The sequence below is a fragment of the Boleophthalmus pectinirostris genome, unplaced genomic scaffold (genome assembly GCF_026225935.1).
Source record: "Boleophthalmus pectinirostris isolate CB_2022bp ecotype Guang Dong unplaced genomic scaffold, ASM2622593v1 HiC_scaffold_10, whole genome shotgun sequence".
NCBI lineage: Eukaryota > Metazoa > Chordata > Actinopteri > Gobiiformes > Gobiidae > Boleophthalmus > Boleophthalmus pectinirostris.
The window spans coordinates 8,425,960-8,453,550 of NW_026570971.1; the positions used below are offsets into that span (position 1 = coordinate 8,425,960).

General features: G+C 42.1%; 1 protein-coding gene across 1 annotated transcript in view; it reads right to left on the reverse strand.

The window, feature by feature from the left end:
* stxbp6 (syntaxin binding protein 6 (amisyn)) overlaps window positions 1-27,591 on the reverse strand; it is a 185,118-nt gene that overhangs the window by 46,845 nt on the left and 110,682 nt on the right. The window lies entirely within an intron of this gene.

Sequence of the window (27,591 nt, forward strand, 5' to 3'; positions counted from 1 at the left end):
GTGATTGAAACTGAATAAGCTCCTTGTTAGCCTGTGTCCAGCCCCTGTCTGTCCACACCTCAGGTCAGAGGAGGAATGCATCTGCCTGTGGGCGCTAACAGAAAGAACTGCAAACAATGAGCTCCTCACATCTGCAGCCAACAACAATCACTCGTACAAACAGATGGAACTGAAATATGGGAGAGGTGAGACAGGAAAAACAGGAAAACTTCAGGACTGGTTAGGTGGGACGCGTAAGTGAAAATGATCGTAAAAAAGTACTGTCACTTTAAAATAATATTACTCAAGTAGATATAAAAAAGTAGTTAATAAAAGCACAATCTTCATGAAATTCACACCACAAGTTTAACACACAAACCCTGCATATTTAGGCTGAGTTCTTTTCTCAAATCTAGATTTCACTAGAATCATTTGGATAATTTCAGCCCTGGAATTGTTCATCTCTACTGAACTACTGAAAAGGTGAAAGGAGCAATTAACTTGAAAGCTACTGCTTCATGACATCACAAGGTGGAACAGAGCATTAGCACAGCACAGCAGCTTTGGAGATATGAACAGACTAATAATAATTTTTGTGTGAATGAAAAAAACACAACTTCAGGTCTGTTTTTGAGGAGGTAACAACATTCTAACATGACTAAAAGCTTACAAGAGACAATCTGCATAAAACAGGACCTTAAAAAAAAAATCAAGGCCAATGTCAACTGTGGCCACCTTTAAAGCAACAACTAAATGGTCACATTTTTATAAAGCGCTTTTTTCAACTTCAAGGCTCTCAAAAAGCTTTACAACAAGGCACCACTCACCCATTCACACACTCACACACCAGAGTACGCAGACAGTGACGAGTAGTGTCTTGCCCAAGGACGCAACGACAGCATACATCTGTGGCCAACCTGTGGGTCAGTGGATTTGACTGTTCAACCAATGATGTTTATGTCGAGAGCTGTTTATGTCCAACCTTCGGATCAGTGGACAAACGTTCCGACTGAGCTACTGTCGCCCCAGCTTATTTTTAACTTTCTGGAGGTGGCACATCACCTGCATGATTCTACGGCAATTGAAAGTTACAACCATATTTCAGAACATTCTCCGTGGAGTAAATACATTATATTTCATAATGTGGAATACGCCTAGTGCCAGGCTGCCTAGTGCCTCCGCTCAATTTCATTTCTCTCCAGCGACTAGGTAAGGAATCAGAATACATTAGACGATTTGCAAGAACACCGGACGTTGTAGACCGCGCACCGGCCATTTAGTGAAGAGCTGTGAAGCCATGATGTCAAACTCAAGCACCTGTCTGGGTCCCTTTTGTGGTACAGCACAAAAGTAAGCAAAGAGGTCGAGATGGATGTAGATGAAGACAGACATTCTGTGTTGGCAACGATTCCCAAGATCGATGATTTAGAGAATTTTGGTGAATTTTATCAAGCGGAAAGATGTTATTGACCTTCTTCCAACAGAATTTGACACATTACATACGTCATGACCAAATAGCAGCAATTGGTTAAATAAAAAAAAGTACCCGCCTACCGTGGCGAGAATGAATCCTAATGCTGCGAGTTCAGACGGTTTCCACAAAGTGAAGCCGGCTGATTTCTATAGAAACAAGCAGGAGAAGGCCCTCCTCTAGGCCAAACATGAGTCAGGTTTGTGGGAAAGCCCACTCGCAGTAAGGATGCATGCTTTTCTGTGCAATCAAAATGAAGAAAAAACAACAACATTTTATTTAAGTAAGTATTTTTCAGCTAAAAGGTTACATACTGGAGCTTTAAAGGGCCCGTATTACTCTTTTTTCTGATCTATGTTTTAATGTTTCCTCATCAAAAACAGACTTGGAGTTGTTTTCTGTGTGAGAACCCTGCATATTTAGGCTGAGCTCTTCTCTCGAACTCTCTACAACACTCTGTTCCACCTTGTGATGTCATTCGGTAATACAGGAAGTGCTCCACTGTGTTTTTAAACTCCATACACCTACATTACAATACTGAATAATTTCAGCTCTAGAATTGTCAATCTCTACTCAACTAAAGGTAAACGATAGAAGTGATTGCAAGCTTGAAAACTACCACTACATGACATCACAAGGTGGAACAGAGCATTTTGAGCTCTGGAGATGTAGACAGACATGTGTGAATGAAACAAAACCCAACTCCAGGTCTGTTTTTGAGGAGGTAACAGTATTCCGATATGATTTAAAGCTCCCAAGAGTCGATTTTGCGTAATATTGGACCTTAAAGTAACATTTTGCGTCTCAAAAACAAATCTATCGTGCAGTTTGTAAACGGATAGAAAACATCGTCTTGTATTACTATCAGTGGGCCTTTTTCCACGGGGGACTTGGAGCTACACGCCACTCCAACATGTGTGGTTCCATCCCATTGTTAGCATGAGGAAAGCATTACCTCAGGCTGTAATATTAGCACGCCGGATCTGCTCCATTACACTGCGCGGTGACGTTAGCGTGTCCTCAGCGTGCCCCGGTCATGAGGCTAACCACTCTGCCACAACTCAACCCCCCTTTCCCCTCATATTCTAACCTCCCGCACCTGTTTACAGTTCAGAGGGCACCGTTCATCTGCGCAAACACTTTAGAGATATCAACGTCCACATTATCGCGTCCTGGGACGACGGGCTTCCTCTGGCTATTGTGTCATTTCGGAAATCAGGAAGCGGAGTTGTGCGACGCTTTACAATGTGTTCCATCGGTCAGCTAGAAGTGAGGGTTATTTGTTATGTTAGGAGCTTTGCATACGGAGAACGGTACAAGCGAGAAAGAGACGCCGGAGTCTTTTTTTATGAGGTCGAGGGTCAAGTTAAAGGTCCTATATTGCACAACACGGACTCTTGTGAGGTTTACGCCATATTAGAATGTGTTTTGTGTCATTCCATGGATCTATGAGGAAAAACTGGATAAGGCTCAAGACTAGGGATGTAACAATAACAGAAATATCGTCAAAGTTCTCACAATAATATCGTGGACCATCACAATATATTGAATTACAAGTCTCTTTGCTTAAATTAAGAGTTATGGTGCAGCAATAGCTAAAAAAAAAGACTGAGGGAACTACATAAACCATGATCTTTTGCTCCATTTCAGTGCAGACTACAAGAAGAAATAACAGTTCTAAGCACTTTTGTCTTAGTTCTTTGGATTAAGTCTTGTCAAGGCATTTTAAAAGGAAAAAGAAGCATATTCACACTTTTGTTGTTTGCCCACAAAATATCACAATAAATATCGTACTGTGAGATATATATCATGAAAGTATAGATGCATCACGATATTTCGGACTTCCAGTCATCGCGCAATGCATACTGGGAAGGATTTTCCAAATTGCCATGTTTGTTTTCCCAGTGGGATGCTTCTATTGACAAAGCCAGTCTTTTCTAGTCTTTTGAAACATATCACTTTTGTTTCTGGTTCTGATATCGTCATATTTTAGTTTTGGGATTTGGATATCGTAATTGTGTGGTTGTTCGGTGCCCTAATAGTGGAAAACGGCTCGAGAAATGGGCTTTGGAAGTTTGCGAACTCCATAACTGCAAAAGGGAATCAGATCTGTGTGACTGCAAACCTCTGTTCAAACTGTTTCTCTTCCCAACCGAATTGAAAAATAGTGAAAGGTGAAGGCGATGGGCAGTGCTGATACACAGGAAGGATGAAAAAGTAAAATTTGACTGCCTAAGAAATCATCCTGAGTTTGCAGCGAACATTTTTTATGTGGAGCGCCATCAACGCAAAATCCCATTTGTTAATCGAAAAGTGCAGAAGACAAACAGACTGAGCTGCACTTTCTTGTTCTTGTGGTTTTACAGCAACATCACGTCTTGGTCTCTTTGCAGTGGAAGGTGTTTCTTGGTGAACACTGGTCCCTTTCACTTTGGTGTTGACTTTTTAAATTCGTAACCAAGGTAGAGCGATGGATCGGGATTTTGCTTTGATGGAGCTCCACATACAAAATGTTCACTGCAAACTCGGGATGATTTTTGTTGGCCTTCAGAAAATATCTCAATAAATATCGTACTGTGAGATGTATACTGTGAAAATATCGTACTGAGAGATTTGAATATTGTTACATTCCTACTCAAGACCGACTAGTGGCCGCTCCAGACAGTCGTGTCCTTTAGTCCGACAGAAGTTGAACCGCATCAGTGCACAAGGAAAGCAGGTTTTTTCACCGCTTACAATTTATGCAAATGAGCCATGCGGTTTTAAGTTTCGTTTCTGTAAAATGTAAACAAAGGTGTCAAAGCTGCATTGAACACATTATAATGTCAAATGAGCTGATGCCGCTCTAGAGTTTTTATGGTTTATATGTTGTAAAGTTAAGTTTATTCATGCAGATTAGTAATAGTAATAATAATGATGATCATTTTAATATACAAATGTTCATAATTAATTGAAAAAATCAATCAATTGAATTAAGAATGCCCAGCCCTAATAAGACCACATGGGAATAGAAAAAGTACTACCATTTAATATTGAAAATCATATTCTATTGCTTAAAAACATACTATCATTGTGATATCGGAATTTCTATTGAGCTCATTCCTTAGTATCAAAATCTGGTGATGGCTTATGGACTTAAAAACTGCGTAGAAGTCTGGAGTTTTATCTATGACACAACAAAGCAGACAAAATGCAGACAGAGCGTTTCCGAGTCCTCAGAGAAAACAACTTGGGATTAACGGATCAATGAAAACACAGCTTCAGGTATGTTTTTGATGAGGGAACAAAAAAAAAAGTCCATTTTGCATTCGTTAACAAAGCTCTAAATGCCAGAGTAGCAGAATATAAGCCCTTTAAACCAGAGCTAATCAAACACCCAGACGTCTCCATGTGCTCTGGTGCATATTAAACAGCCGGCCGCCGCGAGACAGAGGAGGTCTAATCAAGAACAGGCCATGTTACAACATTATAATCACTGATAGGGTCCTGCTATGGGAGAAGACGCTGGGGAAAGACTGTTGCAGAGACGGATGGAGACACAAACTCTTCTAACAGGCATCTGCATGTCTGACCAAAATGTTATTTAGATTATAAGGATTTATATGGGACAACAGCAGAAGAAGTGAGAGAGTTAACTGAAGATTTTGTGTTTTTTTTATTTCTGTATTTCTATGTAAAAAGGTCCTATATTATGCATAATTACCTTTTATATGCTTTTAGCTAGGGCTGGGCGATATGGATCAAAAAATATATCTCGATATATTTTGCTATATCTCGATATACGATATATATCTCGATATATGTTCAAGAATTAACCCCCTAAAACTGAAAACTGCAAAAACAAATCTGCCAGTTCCACAAGGTCTTTTATTTATTTATATAGGAACATTTAAGATTACAAAAAAAAACTAATTACATAAATAATAATTTAACTGTAAAATAAAAGAAATAATACATATTTAATCATTTTTCATTAATAAATAAAACAACTCAACACAAGCTCATCTTTGCATTAACTCTGTTATCCAAACCAGAACCAGAACCATGAGCTCCTTTAGCAGAAGAAGCTCAGGATGTTTCTTATTTCAATAGATCCATGTTATTATCCAGCAGTAAGGAGCTGAGGTTTAATCCCACAATCCACTGCAGATCAAACCCAACGTCTCCAAACACTGTTGTACAAGTGACACTGCAGCAGATTATTAATTAAAATCTTCTGCAAAAATAAACTTTACATTGCTAAACTTTACAATATATAAAACATAACGACTCTAGAGCCACATCAGCCTGTTTGCGATAATAATGTGTTTAATGCAGTTTTGCGCACGTGTGTTTACATTTTACAGAAACGAAACTTAAGCTCATGGCTCATTTGCATAAACAGCGCACTTCTCACTCACGCAGCTCAACCCGTTCAGCTTCTTTTGGACTAAAGGAAGCGACTCGGTGGAATATGAGGATGTGCTGCTGCTGGTGGTTTTGTCTGGAAATGGTGGAAAAGCGAAGGCAAAACGATCAGGGAGGCGGAGGCGAAGGCGACGAGAGAGAGGTAAACAAGCGAAGTGGCGAAATCAGAATTGAATCTAAGCATTATATCGATATATACGATATGTCAGAATTCATATCGAGTTTAAAAACTCTCGATATATTTAAAATATCGATATATCGCCCACCCCTACTTTTAGCCATGTTAGAACATTGTTGTTTCATCAGAAAATACCTAGAGTTGTGTTTTGTTTCATTCACACATTTCTGAGTAATCCTGCATTATTAGTTTGTCTACATCTCCAAAGCTAAAAATGATCTGTTCCACTGTGTGATGTGATGAAGCGGTACTTTTCAAATGAACAGCTCCTTTTACCTTTAGTTCAGTAGAAATGTGAAATTCCACTGCTGAATTTATCCAAATCAGCGGTGAGGCACGCGACACATGCGGTCTAAACTAGGACTGATCCCAGGACTGAACCAGAAGGACTAAACCAGGACTGAACCAGCACTGAGTGTCGGGATGGGCCTGGAGGTGCACCCACCTAGACCATCCGGTGACTGCGGGTGAAAGGACCGGCACAGAGCTCTGTGCCCCACGGGGCTAAGCGCAGCTGTCGTCCGATCGCGCTTTGCAGACTCCCTGCTCCACGGGCTCAGGGTTCTCCCTCTCTCTCAAGTCCAACATTAATCCTGGTTTAATCCTGGTTTAGTCCTGTTTTAGACTGTTTTAGACCTGTTTTAGACCTGTTAGACCTGGTTAGACCTGGTTTAGACTGTTTAGACCTGGTTTAGACCTGGTTTAGTCCTGCTTTAGACCTGCTTTAGACTTTTAGACCTTTAGCTGCTTTAGACCTGCTGTTTAGAGACTTTAGCTTTTGTTTAGACCTTTTAGACCTGCTTTTAGAGCTGCTTTAGAGCTGCTTTAATCTTGATAATAGTCCTGCTTTTGTTCAGTGATGTAAAAAGTCGCCTCACTTAGGCCTGCATGAAGTTGGAAATTATTTGTTGTTCCAAAAAACTTTATGAATGCACTTTTTAAAAAAATATGAAAATACAATATTTAAAAAAATATATATTATCAGTTGTTAACGAAACTCATTATTGCAGGAACACAAAAGATGCAAAGGGGGGATTTTGGGCGAGGAGGAGGCTCGGTTGTCTTTACGTACTCTAAGAGGAGGCTCACATTCACCCCCCCAAAAAAACTAAATAATGGTAGTGAAGGTGTACGGAGTTAGAGTATGGAGTATGACAACACAAGGTGGAACAGTGTTTTCTGTTTGGGAGAAGAACTCAGCGTAAATATGCAGTTTTTGCAGAGTTTATGTGTTGAAGATGTGCGAATGAAACAAAACTCAACTCCGGGTCTGTTTGTGACGAGAAAACAATATAAAATGCAAGAAATATCGGCCCTTTAACCGCAAAAGTGCAGAAACATCACTTTAACTTTTTTTGGAAGATTACACCAGAGCAGGGGTGCCTAAAGTGGCACTGCAGGGGGGCTGACTTGGCTCATGAGGGGGGGCTGGGAATTGTAAGTCTCTGTTTTGATTCAATTTTGCAGTGAAAAGACTAAAGGGGATGAAAGAGAGCAGCCCATAGCCGTCTATCTCCCAAAAACCCACAATGATTGAAGAAAGTTCATAAATCAAAATGGTTAACGTTCACATTTTTATATAGAGCTTTTCCACCTTCAAGGCGCTCAAATGTTTTTACAGCAAGGAACTCATATATTCTCACACACATTCATACACCAGTGTACGCAGACATGTTTCCTCATCACAAACATCACAAACCCTGCAGATTTACGCTCAGTTCTTCTCCCAAACAGAAAACTATGGAGTAAGAAAGCTTTCAGAAATATTCCTGTGCATATTTGGGAAATCCGTGCATATTTGTCTGTAGTTGAGCATAAAATAAATATTCGTAAACTCTCGTATGAGTCCAGTCGTACATAAAATGTGTTGCGTGTATTTTATCCATCAGAATACGAATTGAAAAGTTACGACGTCAAGAATTCTTCAGTACAAACACGAATTCACAGACGCGACTCGACTGTGAAAAACACGTTTTCACTTCACAGGCAGAAGAAACATCGAACGAGATGCCGGATTTTTGCACCGCACAAGGACTGAACCAGGACTAAAACAAGACTAAAACAGAACTAAACCAGGACTGAACCAGAAATGAACTAAGACTGAACCAGGTCTAAACCAGGACTGAACCAGGTCTAAACCAGGACTGAACCGGGACTAAACCAGGACTGAACCGGGACTAAACCAGGACTGAACCAGGACTAAACCAGGACTAAACCAGGTCTAAACCAGGTCTAAACTAGGTCTAAACCAGGTCTAAACGAAGACTGAACCAGGACTGAAACAGGATTAAACCAGGTCAAAACCAGGTCTAAACCAGGACTGAACCAGGACTAAACCAGGACTGAACCAGGACTAAAGCAGGTCTAAACCAGGTCTAAACCAGGACTGAACCAGGTCTAAACCAGATCTAAACCAGGTCTAAACCAGGTCTAAACCAGGTTTAAATCAGGTTTAAATCAGGACTGAGCCAGGACTAAACCAGGACTGAACCAGGAGTCAACCAGGTCTAAACCAGGACTGAAGCAGGTCTAAATCAGGTCTAAACCAGAAGTGAGCCAGGACTAAACCAGGACAAATCCCAAGACTGAACCAGGAGGACTACACCAGATCTAAACCAGGACGGAACCAGATCTAGTAAGTTTTTTTTTATGTGAATAGGACATTCACATTAGGACAACAAATTTATGTCCGAGAGTGGGATTTGAACCACCAGCCTTCAGATCAGTGGACAAACATCTACAAACTGAGCTACTGTCGCCCGTATCTATAACGTGGATCAGAAAACAGCGTAATATGGGCCCTTTAATAGACAGTAGGTGTTATATCATGGTTAAAACTGCTGTCATTGTTCTCAAAGTTTCGACAATCCATCATAAAAAGTTGCACGGCGAGGAGACATCGTAATTTATCGTTTCTGTACAAAAGAATAAGCTGTAAACCTGCAGTATATATACGGCGCGCTCACAACTCAGCTCAGATATGAACGTGAAACACCATAAATCCTTGTCTGTTTTGAATAAACAGCGAGAATATTTTGAAAAGTGATCGAGACTCAAGGTTGCAGCAGCACAGACTGTAAAGAGAGTATGAAAGGGCAGTGGCACTCATTTAAAACAGATTTTTTTTCCACTAAGTGCTGCATTCTTATTTGTTTTTTAAAGTCCATGCACATTCAGCATCTCTTAAAGGTCCTGTATACACTCTATTCACGCTTACCAGAAAGTGTTTAGATGAATTATAGAGCACACATTAATAGATGATTATAAAAGGAAAAAAAGAAAAAATACAGTAACATCTAGACGAAGAAAATCAGGCCTTTTTCCTCTGATTTCCCAGATTTTGTCAGTTACTATCGCCAACAGAGCCCAAAGGAAGTCGTCATCTGCATGTTTCCAAACGTCTATCGGTTTTGTGATATGATAGCCTGATTCATCCGCCAGTTTCACTTTGTGGAAACCGTCTGACCTCGCAGCATTAGGATTTGTTTTTTTATTTAACCAATCGCTGCTTTTTGATCGTATGTGCCGGAACACTCAGTGGTGTCCAAGTATTTGCCGGCACAACAGCAAACAAAGCAGAGAGTGAACATGTCTGTCAGTGATCATTGTTGTTTCTGCGAGGTGAACTTGTGAAATAAAGGTGCAATAAAAAATGCGAAGTTTGTATTTGACAAAGGAAGTCCAAAGGAGGATAGCGTATGCAGTCTGCTATCGCAACTTGTGTTGGTTCAGCTCTTCTCTGATTGGCCGGTCCGCGGTCTACAACTTCCGGGGTTCTTGCAGATGTCTAGAGTATTCCGATTCCTGAGCTTGTCGCTGGAGAGAAATTAAATTAAATGGAGGCACTAGGTTGCACCAGCCTGGCTATTACGCAAAATGGACTCTTGTGAGCTTTAAACCACGGTAGAATGTTATTACCTCCTCAAAAACATACCTGGAGTTGTGTTTTGTTCCATTCACACATGTTTTGAGTAACCCCCAAAGGTCAAAATCAGAGATTGACCAATATGGATTTTTCATGAGCAGGCCATTAGCCACTGCAAGGCAAGGCAAGTTTATTTGTATAGCACAATTCGTACACAAAGTAATTCAAAGTGCTTTACAGAATAAGAAATACATTAAAATCATAATAAAAACAAATCAAAACATAAATAATCATGAAGATTAAAATTAAAAAAGAGAGACATAAATTGGAGAGAAGAGTGCGGAATGAAAACCTTTCAGTTATATGCACAGTTAAACAGAAATGTTTTGAGTCCTGGATTTAAACAGCGTCACAGAAGAGTCTGTCTCACATGTTCAGACTGTTTCCAGGTTTTAGCTGCATGAACCTGAAACTCTGACTCCCCTTGTTTAGTCGTGACTCTGGGCACCAGCAGGAGGCTTGGTCCCTGAGGTCTCCTCAGAGTGTGAGATGGTTCATATGACACTAACATGTCACAGATGTACTTTGGTGCTCGGCCATGGAGAGACTTGTACAAGCAGAGCTGCTTTAAAGTCTATTCTCTGAGGCACAGGAGCCAGTGCAGAGACCTGAGCACAGGACTTATGTGCTCGTACTTCCTAGTTCGAGTAAGGACCCGAGCTGCAGCTGGATGTTCTGGATGTTCTGCAGCGTCTCACAGCTCGTTTGGAGAGACCAGTGAGCAGAACATTACAGTATCTAACCTACTACTGGAGACAAACGCATGGATAAGTTTCTCCAAGTCTGATTTAGACAGTAAACCTTTGATTTTTGCTATGTTTTTTAGATGGTAAAAGGCTGCAGATGTTATTGATTTGATGTGGCTGTTAAAGTTAAAGTCTGAGTCCATTATTACCCCTAGATTTCTTGCCTGATTTGAAGGTTTTAAAGAAAGAGAGACTGGAGGTGATGCTGACACTGTCCCTTTGTTTCTGTGGACCAAAGACTATGACTTCAGTCTTGTCAGAGTTTAGCTGGAGAAAGTTGTTTTGCATCCACACACTGATCTGTTGGATGCAGTGACCAAGTGACTCCACTGGTCCATAGTCTCCTGCTGCCAGAGAGACGTAGATCTGAGTGTCGTCTGCATAATTGTGGTACGGACACGTTATTGCTGCTTATTAACTGGCCTAATGGCAGCATGTAGAGATTGAACAACAGGGGGCCCAGGATTGACCCCTGAGGCACCCCACAGGTCAGGGCCATGTCATCTGAGACACAGTTTCCAATTTCAACAAAATACTTCCTGTCTTCTAGATAGGACTTGAACCAGTTTAGTACAGTACCAGAGATGCCCACCCAGTCCTCTAGTCTCTGTAAGAGGATCCCATGATCGACAGTGTCAAAAGCAGCACTCAGATCTAACAGGATCAAGACTGAGACTTTGCCTGCATCAGTGTTCAGGCGGATGTCATTTGTCACCTTGATAAGAGCAGTCTCAGTGCTGTGGTGGGCTCTAAAACCTGACTGGAAAACATCAAAGGAGTTGTTCATTTGGAGAAAGTTCGTAAGCTGTTGGTAAACAGCTTTTTCAAGGACTTTGCCAAAAAACGGCAGATTTGAGATGGGTCGGAAATTGTTCAGTACTGTGGCATCAAGACTGCTCTTCTTTAGGAGAGGCTTAATGACCGCAGTTTTCAACGCGTTTGGGAATGTTCCAGATTGAAGTGACATGTTAACTATGTGTGAGTGAGTGGTGAAAGTAAACTGTTGAGGACGGACTTTAGAAATCTAGTGGGTAACATGTCCAGGCAGCAAGTAGATGAACTCAGACTGGTAACGATCTCTAAAACAGTTTTGTCAGTTACAGGTGCAAAGTGATTCAGCTCTAAGTGTCTCTGTGGCTGCATGCTTGTTATTTGTGTTGTGGAATTGATGGCATTTTTGATGCCCTGAACTTTGTCATTAAAGAAAACTGCAAACTCATTACATTTAGATGTGGAAATTAGTTCTAGTGGCAGTGGAGCTGGAGGGTTTGTTAATCTGTTCACTGTTGCAAACAGGACACGAGAGTTGTTACTGCAATTACCAATAATGTCCGAAAAATACTTCTCTCTTGTTTTACTCAAAGTGTAGTTGTACATATGCATTGTTCCTCTGTAAATCTCATAATGAACCTGGAGGTTTGACTTGCGCCATTTCCGCTCAGCCTTCCGGCACTCCCTTTTCTGTGCTCTGACTGAGTCATCATTCCTCCACGGAGCTTTTTGCCTCTTTAAACCACTTTAACCTTTATCGGAGCGATGGCATCCAGAACATTCAAAACACTCAAAGTCACAGAGTTCAACACATCATCAACATTAGAACATGAGGCAATTTCAAAATGTATCATTTCCATGAACAGTGCACCTGTGTTATCATTTATGTGTCTCCTTCGAACAACTGTAGGAGCAGCCGGTGGTTTGGGAATAACAGACAGGTCAAAGAAGACACAGAAATGATCAGACAGAGCAACATCAACCACATTGACATTTGAAATATTTACACCCTTTGTAATGAGCAGGTCCAGAGTGTGTCCTCTGTTGTGAGTGGGCTCACTGACATGCTGAGTCAGACCAAAAGTTTCAAGGACAACACTAAGCTCTTTGGCATTTTTGTCACACACATTATCCACATGTACATTAAAATCACCTGTAATGACTAAACCATCAAAGTCTGTGCAAACAACTGAAAGCATCTCAGTAAAATCATCAATAAAACTTTGACAGTGCTGAGGAGGTTTGTATATGACTATGTAGAGTATGGACGGTGATTGTTTTAGCTCCATTTTGAAGGAAACATACTCAAATGATGAAAACACCCCAAATGACAACCTGTGTGTAACCAAATGATCTCTAAAAAATGCACACACTCCTCCACCCTTTTTATTTGCTCGTGTTTCAGATTCAAATTTGAAGTTGGGAGGGGTTGATTCCACTAGCACTGCATGACCTGTGTTTTTGTCAAGCCATGTTTCAGTTAAAAACATAAAGTCAAGATTAAAAGAAGAAATAAAAAATCATGAATTAGAAATGATTTGTTACATAAAGATCTGACATTGAGCACAGCAAGTTTCTGCTGATTAGTTTCAGTAGGACTGGATGTTATCTTCTTACAGGGAATGTGAACTAAATTTCTCTGATTAGACAGTCTAACTGTCCTTCTTTTAATCCGTCTACGTGTTGTAACTGGAGATATAGCTCCATCGCAGGGCCCCAGCCTGATATTACCTTTATCATGACTGTATGTCCTGGGACAGCAGAGGCCCTGTGCGTCCTAGCTCTTGGTGATAACAGCTCTGGGGAAAGGCGGGGGAGGGCGAGCAGGGGAGAGTTTGGGTGAAGTGACCAGGTGAGGGACCGGTGAGGTGGACCAGGTGAGGGCCGAGGAGGTGGAGTAGGGGGAGGTTTGGGTGAGGGGAGAGCTGAGAGAGTCTCTGGTGGTGAAACAGACACAGTTTTGTATGGGGGGAGAGTTCAACATAGTTGATGTCAGAACCCTTGATATTAGGTGTGAGAGGAACCATCTTGATTCCCGATCTGATGAGGCTTTCTAGATGGTTGGGCAGTGCCATGGGTGAAGGTGGGGAGGAGAAGAAGAGTGAAGAGTCCGTTGATGGAGTAGATGTAGCAATGGGGACTCCAGGCTGGTCTGTGGGCAGCGGAGGTGATGGGTGTGCTGGTGGCGCTGGAGGAGGTGGTGGTGGTGTAGCTGACTCATTCTCTGGGGGAGGTGGTGCTGCTGACTTATTCTCTGGGGGAGGGGAAGGTGGTGATGCTGACTTGTTCTCTGGGGGAGGGGGAGGTGGTTCTGCTGACTTGTTCTCTGGGGGAGGGGGAGGTGGTTCTGCTGACTTGTTCTCTGGGGGAGGGGAGGTGGTTCTGCTGACTTGTTCTCTGGGGGAGGTGGTTCTGCTGACTTGTTTCTGGGGGAGGGGGAGGTGGTTCTGCTGACTTGTTCTCTGGGGAGGGGAGGTGGTTCTGCTGACTTGTTCTCTGGGGGAGGTGGTTGTGCTGACTTGTTCTCGGGGAGGGGAGGTGGTGATGCTGCTGAGTTGTTGTCTGGGGAAGGGGGAAGTGGTTGTGGTTGTGGCAGTGGTGGTGCTGTCAATGGTGCTGACTCGTTGGCTGGTTCTCTGTTAGGTGCAGCAGGGATGCTTCTCCCATTTCTCTTTTCTCTCACTGGATGCACAGGACCCTGTCCAGGCCGGTGCCTCAGAGCGTGGAGGAGGTTTTCCGTCAACACTCTCACTCCACCTCTGCTTAGGTGTGGGCCATTTCCCTCAAAACAGGTCCTTCCGTTTCCAAAAAAGATCAAAGTTCTCAATGTAGTGCAATCCTCTGGCCGCACACACGTTCAGCAGCCACGTGTTCAGCTGAAACAGTCGGGTAAATTTGTTCCTGTTCCTTAGGTCTATGTTGGGAAGAGGTCCACTGATAAATGTCTTAACCTCCACTTTATTAAGCTCCTCGAATAATTTAGTGAAATCCCTTTTCAAGACTTCACTCTGTTCCATTCTGATGTCCACTGCACCCACATGCACAATCAGCTGTTTAACCCCTTGGTGTGTTGACAAAACTTTTGGCAGGAGTTTTGTTATCTCAGAAACAGTGTAGGTCGGGTAGCAGCATGTTAGGATTCTTCTGTGACTCACACCACTGATAGCCCCGTCTCCTAGCAGCAACGTATCTCTGACCTTGACGTTTGGCACAGATTCCCGGTATGCCTGCACTCTTTTGCCAACTTTATTGTTCTTGTTTTGTGATGACAGTACATTATCCGTTTGTACGTTAACATCAGTCTGTGACAGTGGTGAAAATCTGTTTGTTAGCTTTATTGTGGGTGATATAACGATATTAGCATTGTCTTTTATCACTCGCTGCGCTGGCTTAGCATTTTGGTCTGTACCAAGTTTTGGAAAAGACACAGTATCACTCAGGTTTAAGTTGAAAGAATTTTCACCCCCTTCTCTGGAAGTAACTGTAGGTTGCTCACCACTGGAAGTCACTGGTAGCGTCTGATGAAGTCCTTTTTCAGTTTCTAAAGCAAATATCCGTGCTTGTAGTTCATAAATTTCTTGTTGATAGTTCCGACAGCGCTCACAGATAGAATTCCCTTGGTTTCTTCTCCCCGACATGTTGGCTCATCAGATGATTTGTTAAAAAATGTAAAAATGTTTAAAAGTATTAATTTACTTAAAAGGAAATCAAAAATAGACACATGATCAAAAATAGACACATTATCCGTTGTTTGAGGAGGTAAACTGACACTGCCATGCCACTGTTTAGACTCCAGAGGAACCGATGGCCGATGATCTCCACCGTAATTTTGGGCTGATATATAATCACATTTGGTGAACCCTCTTTGGACTAAAATGTTCAAATAAAACTTTATGCTTGTATTTTCATGCATATTCAGGCTTCTAATTAGGCCAAACAAAACATCAGCCACTGCTGCACTAAAAATTTCTCTGATCTGGCCAAGATTTTAAAATCAGGTTGTTCATCTTGTTTTTTTTGTTGTTTTTTTTCCAGATTTATTATCTACTTACTAGTTCTGAGACGCTTAATTCTAGTCTAGAGGTTGTTTATTTTAAGATAACTTGTCAAGTAAAATTATCTTGCTGCATTGACAGATAATTTCACTACTTTTAAGTCATTTTCTGATCGATTTAAGCGTTTATTTCTTAAATTTTAACCAAGCTTTTTTGCAACGTGGAGATGTATTTGCGCAAGTGATATATCGGTAAATCTTTACACAAAAAGCTCTGCTCCACCTTGTGATATCACGAAGAGGCAGTTTTGGTTAACAGCTACTTTTTACATTTAGAGATTGGCAAACAAATTCTAGTGAAGATGTATTCTGGAGTTTAAAAGCACAGTAGAGCCCTTCCTGTATTGCCACATCACATCACAAAAAAGCAGCTCCAGGTCTGTTTTTGAGGAGGTAACAACATGATAACACGACTAAAAGCTCATAGGACCTTAAATAACAGCACAAGTAAGTTAAATAATCAGTAACTGTATTTCAGAGGTCTGTAAAGAGTATTCAGCTGACAGGACGTAACATGAATGTGTCAAAACTCAAAGTACAGGAGCCTCAGAGGGTCAGAAGTTAAGCCGCAGCAAAGTAGATAAGAAAGCAGGGGTATGCAGGGTCAAGTACACAATCCTATGTTTCCAGGAACGGACAAGACAGTCAGCTCACAGGGATAGAAATGTTTACTGACGGAGCGCCAAAATCAGCAGCAGGGGCCATGAAGGATCAGAACTCAAACTCCCAATTGTTTTATAAAATCATACACTGTTCAAAAATGTGCAAAATGATCATAAAAATAATTACACCATCTTGGAAAGCCGTGCAGACAGAGCTGTGCATTTGTCTTTTCAACACAATTTGACTGTAGACAGAGACGATGGTTTATGAGCTTCAAAACTGCATAACACTCCTGACATGTTTTATCTATGACGAAAAAAAAAGAGGCAAAATGAGACATTTTTTTTGTGCTTAGAGAAGACGACTTAAATCATTTGATAAAAGAGGAGGTTTACACTTAAGGGGTATTATTGTTAACATATTTCGCTCACCATGTTACTTTAATTCATTTCAATTTTGTTTTTGACGCTTTCAATCTGTCTAAGGCTACGTTCAGACTGCAGCCTGAAGTGACCCAAATCTGATTTTTTGGCCTCCATGTGACCTGTATCTGATCTTTTAATGACAGTCTGAATGACACAGATTCGATTTTTTCAAATGCGACTCAGACCACTTCGATATGTGCTCCTAAAACCCATACATATCTTATCTTTTGACATGTGACTTCAGTCTGAACGGCCAAAGCGCATTCATCCACCTACACGTTATCAACAAGCCACAAACATCACTATTCTGCGCTGAAGTAGGCGGAAATTGTTAATGAACTCCGTGTCACTGAAGTGAATCACATCGCCACTCACCACTCTTGGCTACGTTTCCACATCCACATGTTCCTTTCAACGGACTGAACCACAAAATGCCAAGGCCAAAAACCTTGTCCTTCTCCTTCTCAATCTCCTCCTTACAATAAGTAAGTTGTTCATGTTCTGGCTCCGGTACAAGAGGAACTTTAAAATCTCCAGGTGCTCAAAGCTCGCCTCAATGTTTGGACAACTTCTGTAAACACAGAGCACGCTCACGGCGGTTGACGTCGTCGTGTCTCCAGTGCACATGTGGGACACTTTCGGACCGTTTAATGTTCACACTGGAGTCACATACAAGTCACATTTAATTGGAAATGTGAACGACCTCGCAAAAACATCGGATTTCACAAAAAAATCCGAATTGAGCGTTAAGTCACTCTGTCAATCTGTCAGTCTGAACGTAGCCTAAGTTTAAGTCTAAGTCGAATCCCCCCTCCTCTTGCTCAGAGCACTGTCGCAACACAATCGATGTGCATTCCACCAGTGAAACTACTGCACACCGTATCAGGTTTGTGAAGTTGCTGTGTACAGTTTTGTATCATGTTTTTGTACGTTTATGGAGAATTGTCGTGTGGAATTGCCGGCTTGTGGGACAGATTCGTAAGCAGTGTTCAGAGATCGCTAGGTTACACAAACATGCGTGGATGACATATAAAGCGACTCTAGGTAAGTTTTTGATGAGGGAACAACGTTATGGTAAAAAACACAAATTTTGCATAATAACCTTTATTAGGCTATTTTTGGATCTGTTATGTTGTTTGCTCATCACAAACAAACTGTACCTGGAGTTGTGTTTCCTTCATTTAAACATGTTTAACACTAGGGCTGTCTCGGTAACCGCAATATTGCAGTATGATCAATCACATCTCCCGAGGGTTCAAGTGACCGCGGTAACTGCATTTTGTATTTTTATGAGGCTCCATGCACACGCCCCGCCGAATTTTACTCTTCTAATATGAAGGAATTTATGTTTACGTGGCTCTGAGCAAATGGGTTCAAATACTGAGGCCCGACTCGAACCTGTGCACATTAAAACTAGTGTTTGGTGTGTTTGTTTTGTTTGTGTAATGTGTTAAAGTCACCCTTCGTTTTACTATTTACACTAAAGTGCACTGTTCAGGACCTGTTTGAACTGCCCTCATTGCATTTACCGCATATAGAAGCTTTTAGTTGAGTTTTGGACTAAAGCACCGGGATCATGGAGCGAGGAGCACGTGACGCAGCGTGTACGTGCTCTGGAAGTCTCCGTCCAGGTGAGGAGTTTTGTCTTTGCACTTTGTTCACCTGTATGACTCGTGACCTGTCTCGTTCACGCTGGAGCATCATTTGTGTAGTTTTATGAGTAGCTATAAAACTATTCATAACGCGTCTGCTCCGTGCACACAGGACACCAGGTGCCTTTTTCTCATCTCTCGCTCTTTTCGTTGGAGATTATTGCCAAAAGGACTAAAGTTGTCGCCTTTGTGCAGGAAACACATGCAAATACAAAAGTTTATGATTAACCTGCTTAACCATGGGCAGTGTTGGGGAGTAACAGATTACATGTACTGGCATTACGTAATCAGAGTACAAATTATGAGTAACTGTATTCAGTTACAGTTACTGTTTCAATGAGTGGTAATTGGATTACAGTTACTTTGTTGAAATAAATGGATTATAGGGCGGTATTTTCCAGTTTTCACATTTTGGGCTAAACCAGGACTAAAACCAGGACTAAACTAGAACTAAAACCAGGTCTAAAACCAAGACAAAACCAGATCTAAACAATATGACTCCTAACAGTAGTGTGGACATAATTTCAGGCAGCAGTGATCTCATATAGAAATCATTTCTCTATCAATAATATTTTTAATATGCTTAAGGAAAGACTGGACTTTTTATTGTCTTTTAGCAAACAAAACAAAACATCTCATGTTAAGATTTCCTCGTCTTTGCTTCTCTACAGTAAACAAAAGCCTGTTCATGGAGACTTGGGCTCAACAGTCAATGTGAAGAGAACAAACAAGAATTTTCAGGATGTGGTTGCTACATTTGGTTTGGTGAACAATTTAGTTAATAATCACTGTGGCACTCTTCCATGCCTAACTTGGGACATACATTTAGATTCAATGGGCAAGACAAGTTTATTTGTATAGCACAATCCGTACACAAAGTAATTCAAAGCGCTTTACAGAATAAGAACCAGCGACCGCATCACTGCCGACGCTGCACCGATCCACCTGTCAATCTCCCGCTCCATCCTCCCCTCACTCGTGAACGAGACCCCGAGATACTTGAACTCCTCCACGTGAAGCAGAGACTCTCCACCCACCCGGAGAGGGCAAACCGCCTTTTTCCGGTCGAGAACCATGGCCTCGGATGTGGAGGAGTTGATCTAGGGAGGTAGTAACTGTAAATCTATTATTTCTAGTTGCATATCTGCAGACACATCAGAGGTTTTGACTGTGAATGGTGTGCGAAAAATTGCAAATTCTGTCTTCAGGTTTTAAAATATTATTAAAATATTTTAGTAGAAAATCAGCCGAGGGCCAGATTAAAGGTCTTGCAGGGCCTTATGTTTGACATCCCTGTACTAATCAATAAAAAGCGTTCTTTATGTTGTCTACAATTTAAACGTTTTATACTTTTAGATTCTATGACAGCTCTATCCTCCCCGTGTCACACCCCTGTCCGTCCTCTGCCCTGTGACATGTCCACACTTCCTCCTGCGGGTGAGACCAAATATTGTGCTTGGCCGTCCCTGTATCCTCCTCTCTCTGTGTAACAGAGTGGAACAAAAAATATTCTCATGGTGACACTCCCCTCCGCAGAAATATGAGCTCTGTCAGGTTATTAGATCAGACATGAGTCAACTTTATTGGAAAAATGTTGCCATGACTCCCCCAAGCCACAGCTGTCACAAAGTCAAAGTTTGGAAAGAGATGATAGTGAGAAGAGATTTTTTTGTTCAGTTTCTTTTATTGACAACAGAAAAAAGTACCTGATTTTTACGGTTTTAATATGAAAAACAAAATGAGCAGCGATCCAAAGTTCTTCCTTACTTAAATTACAAGGCATTCTGAGCATCTTAATTACTCACCACAATGAGTTTAAAAGAGCTTTTCACAACTTTTAGGATACCAGAGCAGAGTTTGCCATAACATTAAACTAAAAACAACTAGCAAACACTTCCTGATTATTGGAGAATAGTAAGCGCAGGCATTATTTTAAGTTAGAAAATGTTAAATTCTTATCGCAATCAAAGCCACAAGAATGCATAATGTGTTCTTTAAAAGCAGCATGAGACCTCCAGATTACTACCTATGATGTCACAAATCCGGGAGTGTTTTATGTGGTTCAGAGGGAGAGGACTCAGGTTATGTTTAGACTTCCACACAGCTTTGTGCGTACGTGTTTACGTTTTACAGAAACTAAACTTAAAACCACATGGCTCATTTGCATAAACTAAGGCTGTGGTCAGACTGCAGCCTGAATCCGACCCAAATCCGATTTTTTGGCCCCTGTGTGACCTGTATCTGATCTTTTAATGACAGTCTGAACAACACAGATCCGATTTTTTCAAATGCGACCCAGGCCACTTCGATATGTGCTCCTGAAACCGATACATATCTGAACTTTTGACATGCGACTTCAGTCTGAACGACCAAAGTGCATTCATCCACCTACACGTTATCAACAAGCCACAAACGTCACTATTCTGTGCTGAAGTAGGCGAAAATTGTTAAAGAACTCCGTGTCACTGAAGCGAAGCACATCACCACTCACCACTCTTGGCTACGTCTCCACATCAACACGTTCCTTTCAATGGACGTTGCTGCCGCTGCCCCACAAAACACCACGACCAAAAATCTCTTCCTTCTCCTTCTCAATCTCCTCCTTAAAACAAGTAAGTTGTTCATGTTCTGGCTCTGGTACGAGAGGAACTTTAAAATCTCCAGGTGCTCAATGCTCGCGTCCATGTTTGGACAACTTCCGTAAACACAGAGCACGCTCGCTGCGGTTGACGTCATCGTGTCTCCAGTGCACATGCGGGACACTTTCGGGCCGTTTAATGTTCACACAGGGGATCACATACAAGTCGCATTTAATTGGAAATGTGAACGACCTCGCAAAACATCGGATTTCACAAAAAAATCGGAATTGAGCGTTAAGCCCTGCAGTCTGAACGTAGCCTAAGTGCTCAAAAAACAGCTCGCTCCTCATGCTCTAACGCAGTTCAGCTTCTGTCCGATTAATAAGGACACGACTCAGTGGAATATGAGTGTTCTTTCTGTGACAGAGGGGTGTTCTGCTGATGGTGAGTCTGTTCTGTGCAAGTAGTTCTAGCTCCGCTGTTTCTCGTTTGTCTCTGGTTTGTTTAAACTGTTTTCCACAATAGCGTCACATGACCGATGTCACGAACCCAGCGAATCAGGAAGGAGAAAGTCACAGTGACGTGGTCCAATAGGGACGCAACTAGAGCTCCTACGTGAGTGTATCAACGTTTTCAGGCGTCCACACAGTGTCGGATCAGATTCGTACTCAGATGAATTCGTGGGAACTGGCGGCATCAGATCGCTCCGTCTCTGGATCCGTTTTCCATCGGATTAGTGTGAACAAACACCGCATCCTCAACGAAAACAACTCGAATACGAATTAGTGTGGATGGAGCCTTAGTGAACAGGGTTACTGAAACGAGCGTGAATGAACGTTTAACAGACAAACCCTGCATATTGAGGCTGAGCTCTTCTCTCAAACAGAAAACACTCTGTTCCAAATTATGAATCTGTACACCTTCGCTAAAATTAATTTAATGATTTTTAGCCCTGGATTTGCCAATCTTAACTAAACTAAAGAGTCAATTTTGTGTAATACAGGACCTTTAAGTTACATTACAAAACAAATATACCATTCATAGACTAATCAATCAATGTAAGAGATCAGCGGGCTTCATTTTGTATTTTATAGCGTTCTGAGTTGATGTTTTTCATTTTCCCGCTATTGTTTCTGAAATGAGAGCTCCAGGCTGTTGTGTTCTGGACCATCTGCTGTGTATTGTCCGTCCTCAGGTGGATCAGGGAGGTCTGCAGGGCTATGCTAATCCTAATGCTAAACAATATGTATTCTAATTTGCTCTTTGCTTTTCTCCTAGAACTTGAAGAATTGTGTTGATAAAAGACCACAAAAGGACATACAGTGTGGATATTATTTTCTTAGAACAAGCTACAGCACATCCAATTCAATAGTATTATCATAAGTAAGTAATAATTAGATGCATTTCTTGAATTTCTGTAGCTTTTGTTCTAAAATAATGAGAACTTCACACTTGAGACAGGTGCGCTGGAGGAGAGGGAGCAGCCCAAGAACATAGACACCTTTGCCTGATGAAGCCCGAGTGCTGAAACGTTGCACTATTTGTCCTAATAAATCTCAATAATTTTCCAAGTAAGACGGTGTGCGGGATTTTTCTCTGTGCAGTTTTAGTTTTCTAAAATATTGCATGCATTTGCCCTACTACAGATAGATCAAGTATAAGCAGCTCTAGAGGACAAATTAAGTTCACTGTGTCTTGTCTGTATCTAAATATAAAGCTTTCCATTGTCTGCTAATTAAATTCATTAATCATTGCATTTATATAGCACCTTTCAAGACACCCAAAGCACTTCACAGATCATTATTCATTCACGCCACACTCAGGGGTGGTAAACTGTTATTGTAACCATTAGGGGTGTAACGATATCCGAATCTCATGGTGCGACATCATCACGGTATGAACCTCACGATACGATATTTACTGAAATATCCCAAAATAAAACCAAAAATTAAAAAATTAAAAAACAACAATTTTCTTCATTATTTGTCTCCAAAACCAAAATGAAAAAGGGATAATGATTCGTTTACGATTTTGTGTTTAAATGAATAATGGAAAAAACTGCGATGTGGGACTTTTGCGTCGCATACGGACTGGACCAGGGCTGAACCAGGTCCAGGACCAGATCAGAACCAGACCAGGACTGAGACCAGGACTTATACTGGGACCAGATAAGGACTGAGTCCAGGACCAGGACTGGGACTGAGACCGGGACAGAGACCGGGATTGAGACCGGGATTGAGACCGGGACTAAGACCAGGATCAGACCAGAACTGAGACCAGGATTGAGACCGAGACCAGACCAGGACTGAGACCAGGACTGAGACTGGGACCAGATAAGGACTGAGTTCGGGACCGGGACCGGGACTGAGACCGGGATTGAGACCAGGACTAAGACCAGGATCAGACCAGAACTGAGACCAGGATTGAGACTGAGACCAGACCAGGACTGAGACCAGGACTGAGACTGGGACCAGACCAGGATTGAAAATGGTTTAGTCCTGGTTTAGTCCTGTTTAGTCACGGAAACGGAAACGGAAAGCTGTTATCCGTTTTTTCCATTATTCATTTAAACACAAAATCGAAAAGTGAAAAAACAAATCATTATTCATTTTTTTCATTTTGGTTTTGGAGAAAAATAATGAAGAAAATAGTTGTTTTGTCATTTTCTTGTTCTTGGTTTTATATTGAAAAACAAATGAACAAATTATACAAGGATTTATATAGACAAGGAATCAAATATTTTTTACACTAAAAATATCTCTTTTGAAAACACTGCTAAACATGGAATAAGAAGTGGAAAGTTACACATCAGATCTGTGGAGAGGCGACCCCGCTCATAGTCAAAATGTTGTTTTTCTAGGTATTTTTGAGCTATAAATCCACCTGCAATTGCGTAACTGTAAAGTAGAGCTGTTTAATGTCATACTGTGGAACATTCCAGGCAGAGCAATGACATCTCCATAGAAACAAGCAGGTGACGGGCCTCCAATAAACCAAAAGTGACATAGTGCACCTTTAGTCGAGTCATTTTGTGCTTTACTGACAGGCCTGTGCTCCTGGTTGGCTTTATCTGAAACCTGATATCTCCAGCAGACAGTCGAGGGCCCCTGTACAAAGCCCTGCCTGTTTATTCACATGTGGAAGAACACTCGGGCCCCTGTGCTCCGGACCGGACTGGACCATCCCGGGGCCCCTCCCAGTCCCAGTCCCAGACTCCATACTGAACAATACAGCAGCAGAGGGAAAGCTGCAAACAAAGCGCATTATACAGTCAAAACAATGAGTCCACTGTGGGTCCACTGAAAACCTCGGCCAAGGCGTTAACAGACATGAGAGTTTATCTGTTTGCTGTGTCATTTTCGCTTGTTTATGTCAGATGCCCTCCCTGTCGCAAACGCAGGACTCTGATGGAGTTTCAAGAAAAGTTCAATGTCCCACACTCTAGGGTCCTGCTGCTCGATTAAGGAAAAAATCATTATCACGATTATTTTGGCCAATACTGAAATCACGATTATTCAAATTATTATTTTTAACCTTTTTTTTTCATTTTTTCAAATTTATTCAGCATTTCTCTGTAAAAAAAACAACAACTTTGTTATTGATTTTTTTTTTTTTCTATTTTCAAATTGAAAATAAATATAGTCTACAAATATGAACCTTAGGGCAGTTTTGCGACGTGTTTGCAGTTTGGAAGCAGATCTCATTAAACATGAGATTTAGGGATTTGTAATGAGGGAACAAGTCCAGTCAGAATTCATAAAAAATTCTATTACATTTTCAATTTTTGCATTATGAATGGTTGATATGACTGAAAATAAGTGGGTTACAGATTTCCATTAAGGTCTGACATGTCTATGAGATTGAGAGTTTCTTTTTTTATCAGAAGCTGGACAAACAGAAATTAATTAAGAAAAAGTACAAGGGCCCTTATCAGCCCCCTCGTAACATGAACAGGTTTAGGCCATTTAAAATGTCCAAATTATAGCATAACTACAGCAGACACAAGCACAATACTTCTTCTTTAAGAGTTGGAGAGTTGGAGTGTCCGAGTCTCAGTCCGAGTCTCTGTCCGAGTCTGAGTCCTAGTTGCAGTCCTAGTCTCTGTCCTAGTCTCTGTCCTAGTCTCTGTCCTAGTCTCGGTCTGAGTCTCGGTCCGAGTCGCAGTCCTAGTCGCAGTCCTAGTCAGTCCTAGTCGCAGTCCTAGTCGCAGTCCGAGTCCGAGTCTGCGTCTCGGTCCGAGTCTCGGTCCAAGTCTTGTTCATAATCTCAGTCCGAGTCTCAGTCCTAGTCTCGGTCCGAGTCTCAGTCTGAGTCTGAGTCCGAGCCTGAGTCCGAGTCCGAGTCTCAGTCCTAGTCTCGGTCCGAGTCTCGGTCCGAGTCTCGGTCTGAGTCGCAGTCCTAGTCGCAGTCCGAGTCTCGGTCCGAGTCTCAGTCCAAGTCTTGTTCATAATCTCAGTCCGAGTCTCAGTCCTAGTCTCAGTCCTAGTCTCGAGTCCGAGTCTCGGTCCGAGTCTCGGTCCGAGTCTCGAGTCCGAGTCAGTCCGAGTCGCAGTCCTAGTCTCGGTCCTAGTCTCGGTCCGAGTCTCGGTCCGAGTCTCGGTCCGAGTCTGAGTCCGAGTCTGAGTCCTAGTCGCAGTCCTAGTCTCGGTCCGAGTCGCAGTCCTAGTTGCAGTCTGAGTCTCGGTCCGAGTCTCGGTCCAAGTCTTGTTCATAATCTCAGTCCGAGTCTCAGTCCTAGTCTCAGTCCTAGTCTCAGTCCTAGTCTCAGTCCGAGTCTCGGTCCGAGTCTCGGTCCGAGTCTCGGTCCTAGTCTCGGTCCGAGTCTCGGTCCGAGTCTCAGTCCGAGTCTCAGTCCAAGTCTCAGTCCAAGTCTCAGTCCTGATCTTGTCCCGGCCTCAGTCCTGCCTCAGTTTCTCATTCCTTTTCTCAGTCCTGGTCCTGGTTCTGGTCCCGGTCTGATCCCAGTCTCAGTCTTGGTCTGGTTCCGGTCTGGTCCCAGTTTCAGTCCTGATCACCCGACAGTCAACTCAGTCCTGGTTCAGACCTGATCCAGACCTGGTTCAGTCCAGCATCTCAGTTTAAGTCAATTGAAAAGTGGGACCAGCCTCTCAAATCAACAACAAACTGAAATTAATTAAGAAAAAGTAAAGTAAAGGGCCCTTATCCGCCCCCTCGGAACATGAACAGGTTAAGGCGATTTTAAAAAGTCCAAATTATAGCATAACTACAGCAGACACAAGCACAATAGTTCTTCTTTAAGAGTTGGAGCGTAGGAAACTTAAACAAGTCTGTCCACCAAAATCATGTGACAACTAAACTCATTATTCTATTATAGTCCACAACTCCAGTCTCCAAATCCAATTACAGAAACGGCAGCATTCTGACTGTCTCTGCTCTTCAAAGTGGAGTGAATCATGAGAGCTGGAATTCAAATGAACTTTTGTTACATAAGAAATCTTCTCCAACTTCTGCCTCCAGTCACAACTTTGTTCATCCAATTACAGCGAACCCAAAGGACAAGAGAAGGAAGCGATACAAGAAGAGACACGGATCAAATCGAGCTCTTAATGAAACCAAAACAATCCGTGCATCATTCGTTCACTTGTTTTTCAAAATAAAAATAAAAACAAAAATGAGGAAATGAAAAAAACAACTATTTTCTTCATTATTTGTCTCCAAAACCAAAATGAAAAAGTGGATAATGATTTGTTTTTTCAGTTTTCGATTTTGTGTTTAAATGAATAAGGGAAAAAAAGGATAACGACTGTTTCTCGTTTCCGTGGCTTAAACTGCGATGCCGGACTGAACCAGGACTGAACTAGGACTAAACCAGGACTAAACCAGGTCTAAACCAGGTCTAAATCAGGTCTAAACCAGGTCTGAATCAGGTCTAAACAAGGTGTAAACCAGGACTAAATCAGGACTAAACAACGACTAAACCAGACTGCTGGACTGAACCAGGACTGAACCAGGACTAAACCAGGACTAAACCAGCTCTAAACCAGGACTAAATCAGTCTCAGTCCCTGTCTCAGTCCCAATCTGGTCCCGGTCTTAGTTCAGGTCTCAGTCCTAGTCTCAGTCCAAATCTCAGTCCGAGTCTCAGTCCTAGTCTCATTCCGAGTCTCAGGCCGAGTCTCAGGCCGAGTCTCAGGTTTAGTCTCAGTCTGAGTCTCAGTCCTGATCTTGTCTCGGCCTCAGTCTCGACCTCAGTCCCGGCCTCAGTCCTGACCTTGGTTCTGGTCTGGTCCCAGTCTCAGTCCTGATCACCCGACAGTCTACGCGGGCCTACCTCCGGGCTCCGTCCCGACACTCAAGGTTCAGTCCTGGTTCAGTCCTGGTTCAGTCCTGGTCAGTCCTGGTCCAGACCTGGTCCAGACCTGGTCCAGACCTGGTTCAGTCCTGGTTCAGTTCGGCATCTCAGTTTAAGTCAATTAAAATGTGGGACCAACCTCTTAAATCTGCAAAACAAATTTACCTACGGGTACAAATAAAACAACCTAACCTATCGTGATAACATTCCTATTACAAAAAAAAAAACATTTCTTAACTTCTTTCTTAGTTACGCATCAAAGTTCACAGTAATCGCCCAGTTAAGTTTTAAAACAGTCTCCTGTGGCTGCTCTTGTTTGTGTACTCCTCAGACCTACACTAGATCACATTGTGCCCCCCCGACGGTCCGGCTCAATGGACACTTTATAAGGAGGGACTGAGCCAAGCGCCGCCCACATACTGGACATTCCACCAGAGTCACTCACCATAGAAACACACGTCAACACTACAGACGGCCCAGGGTCCACTG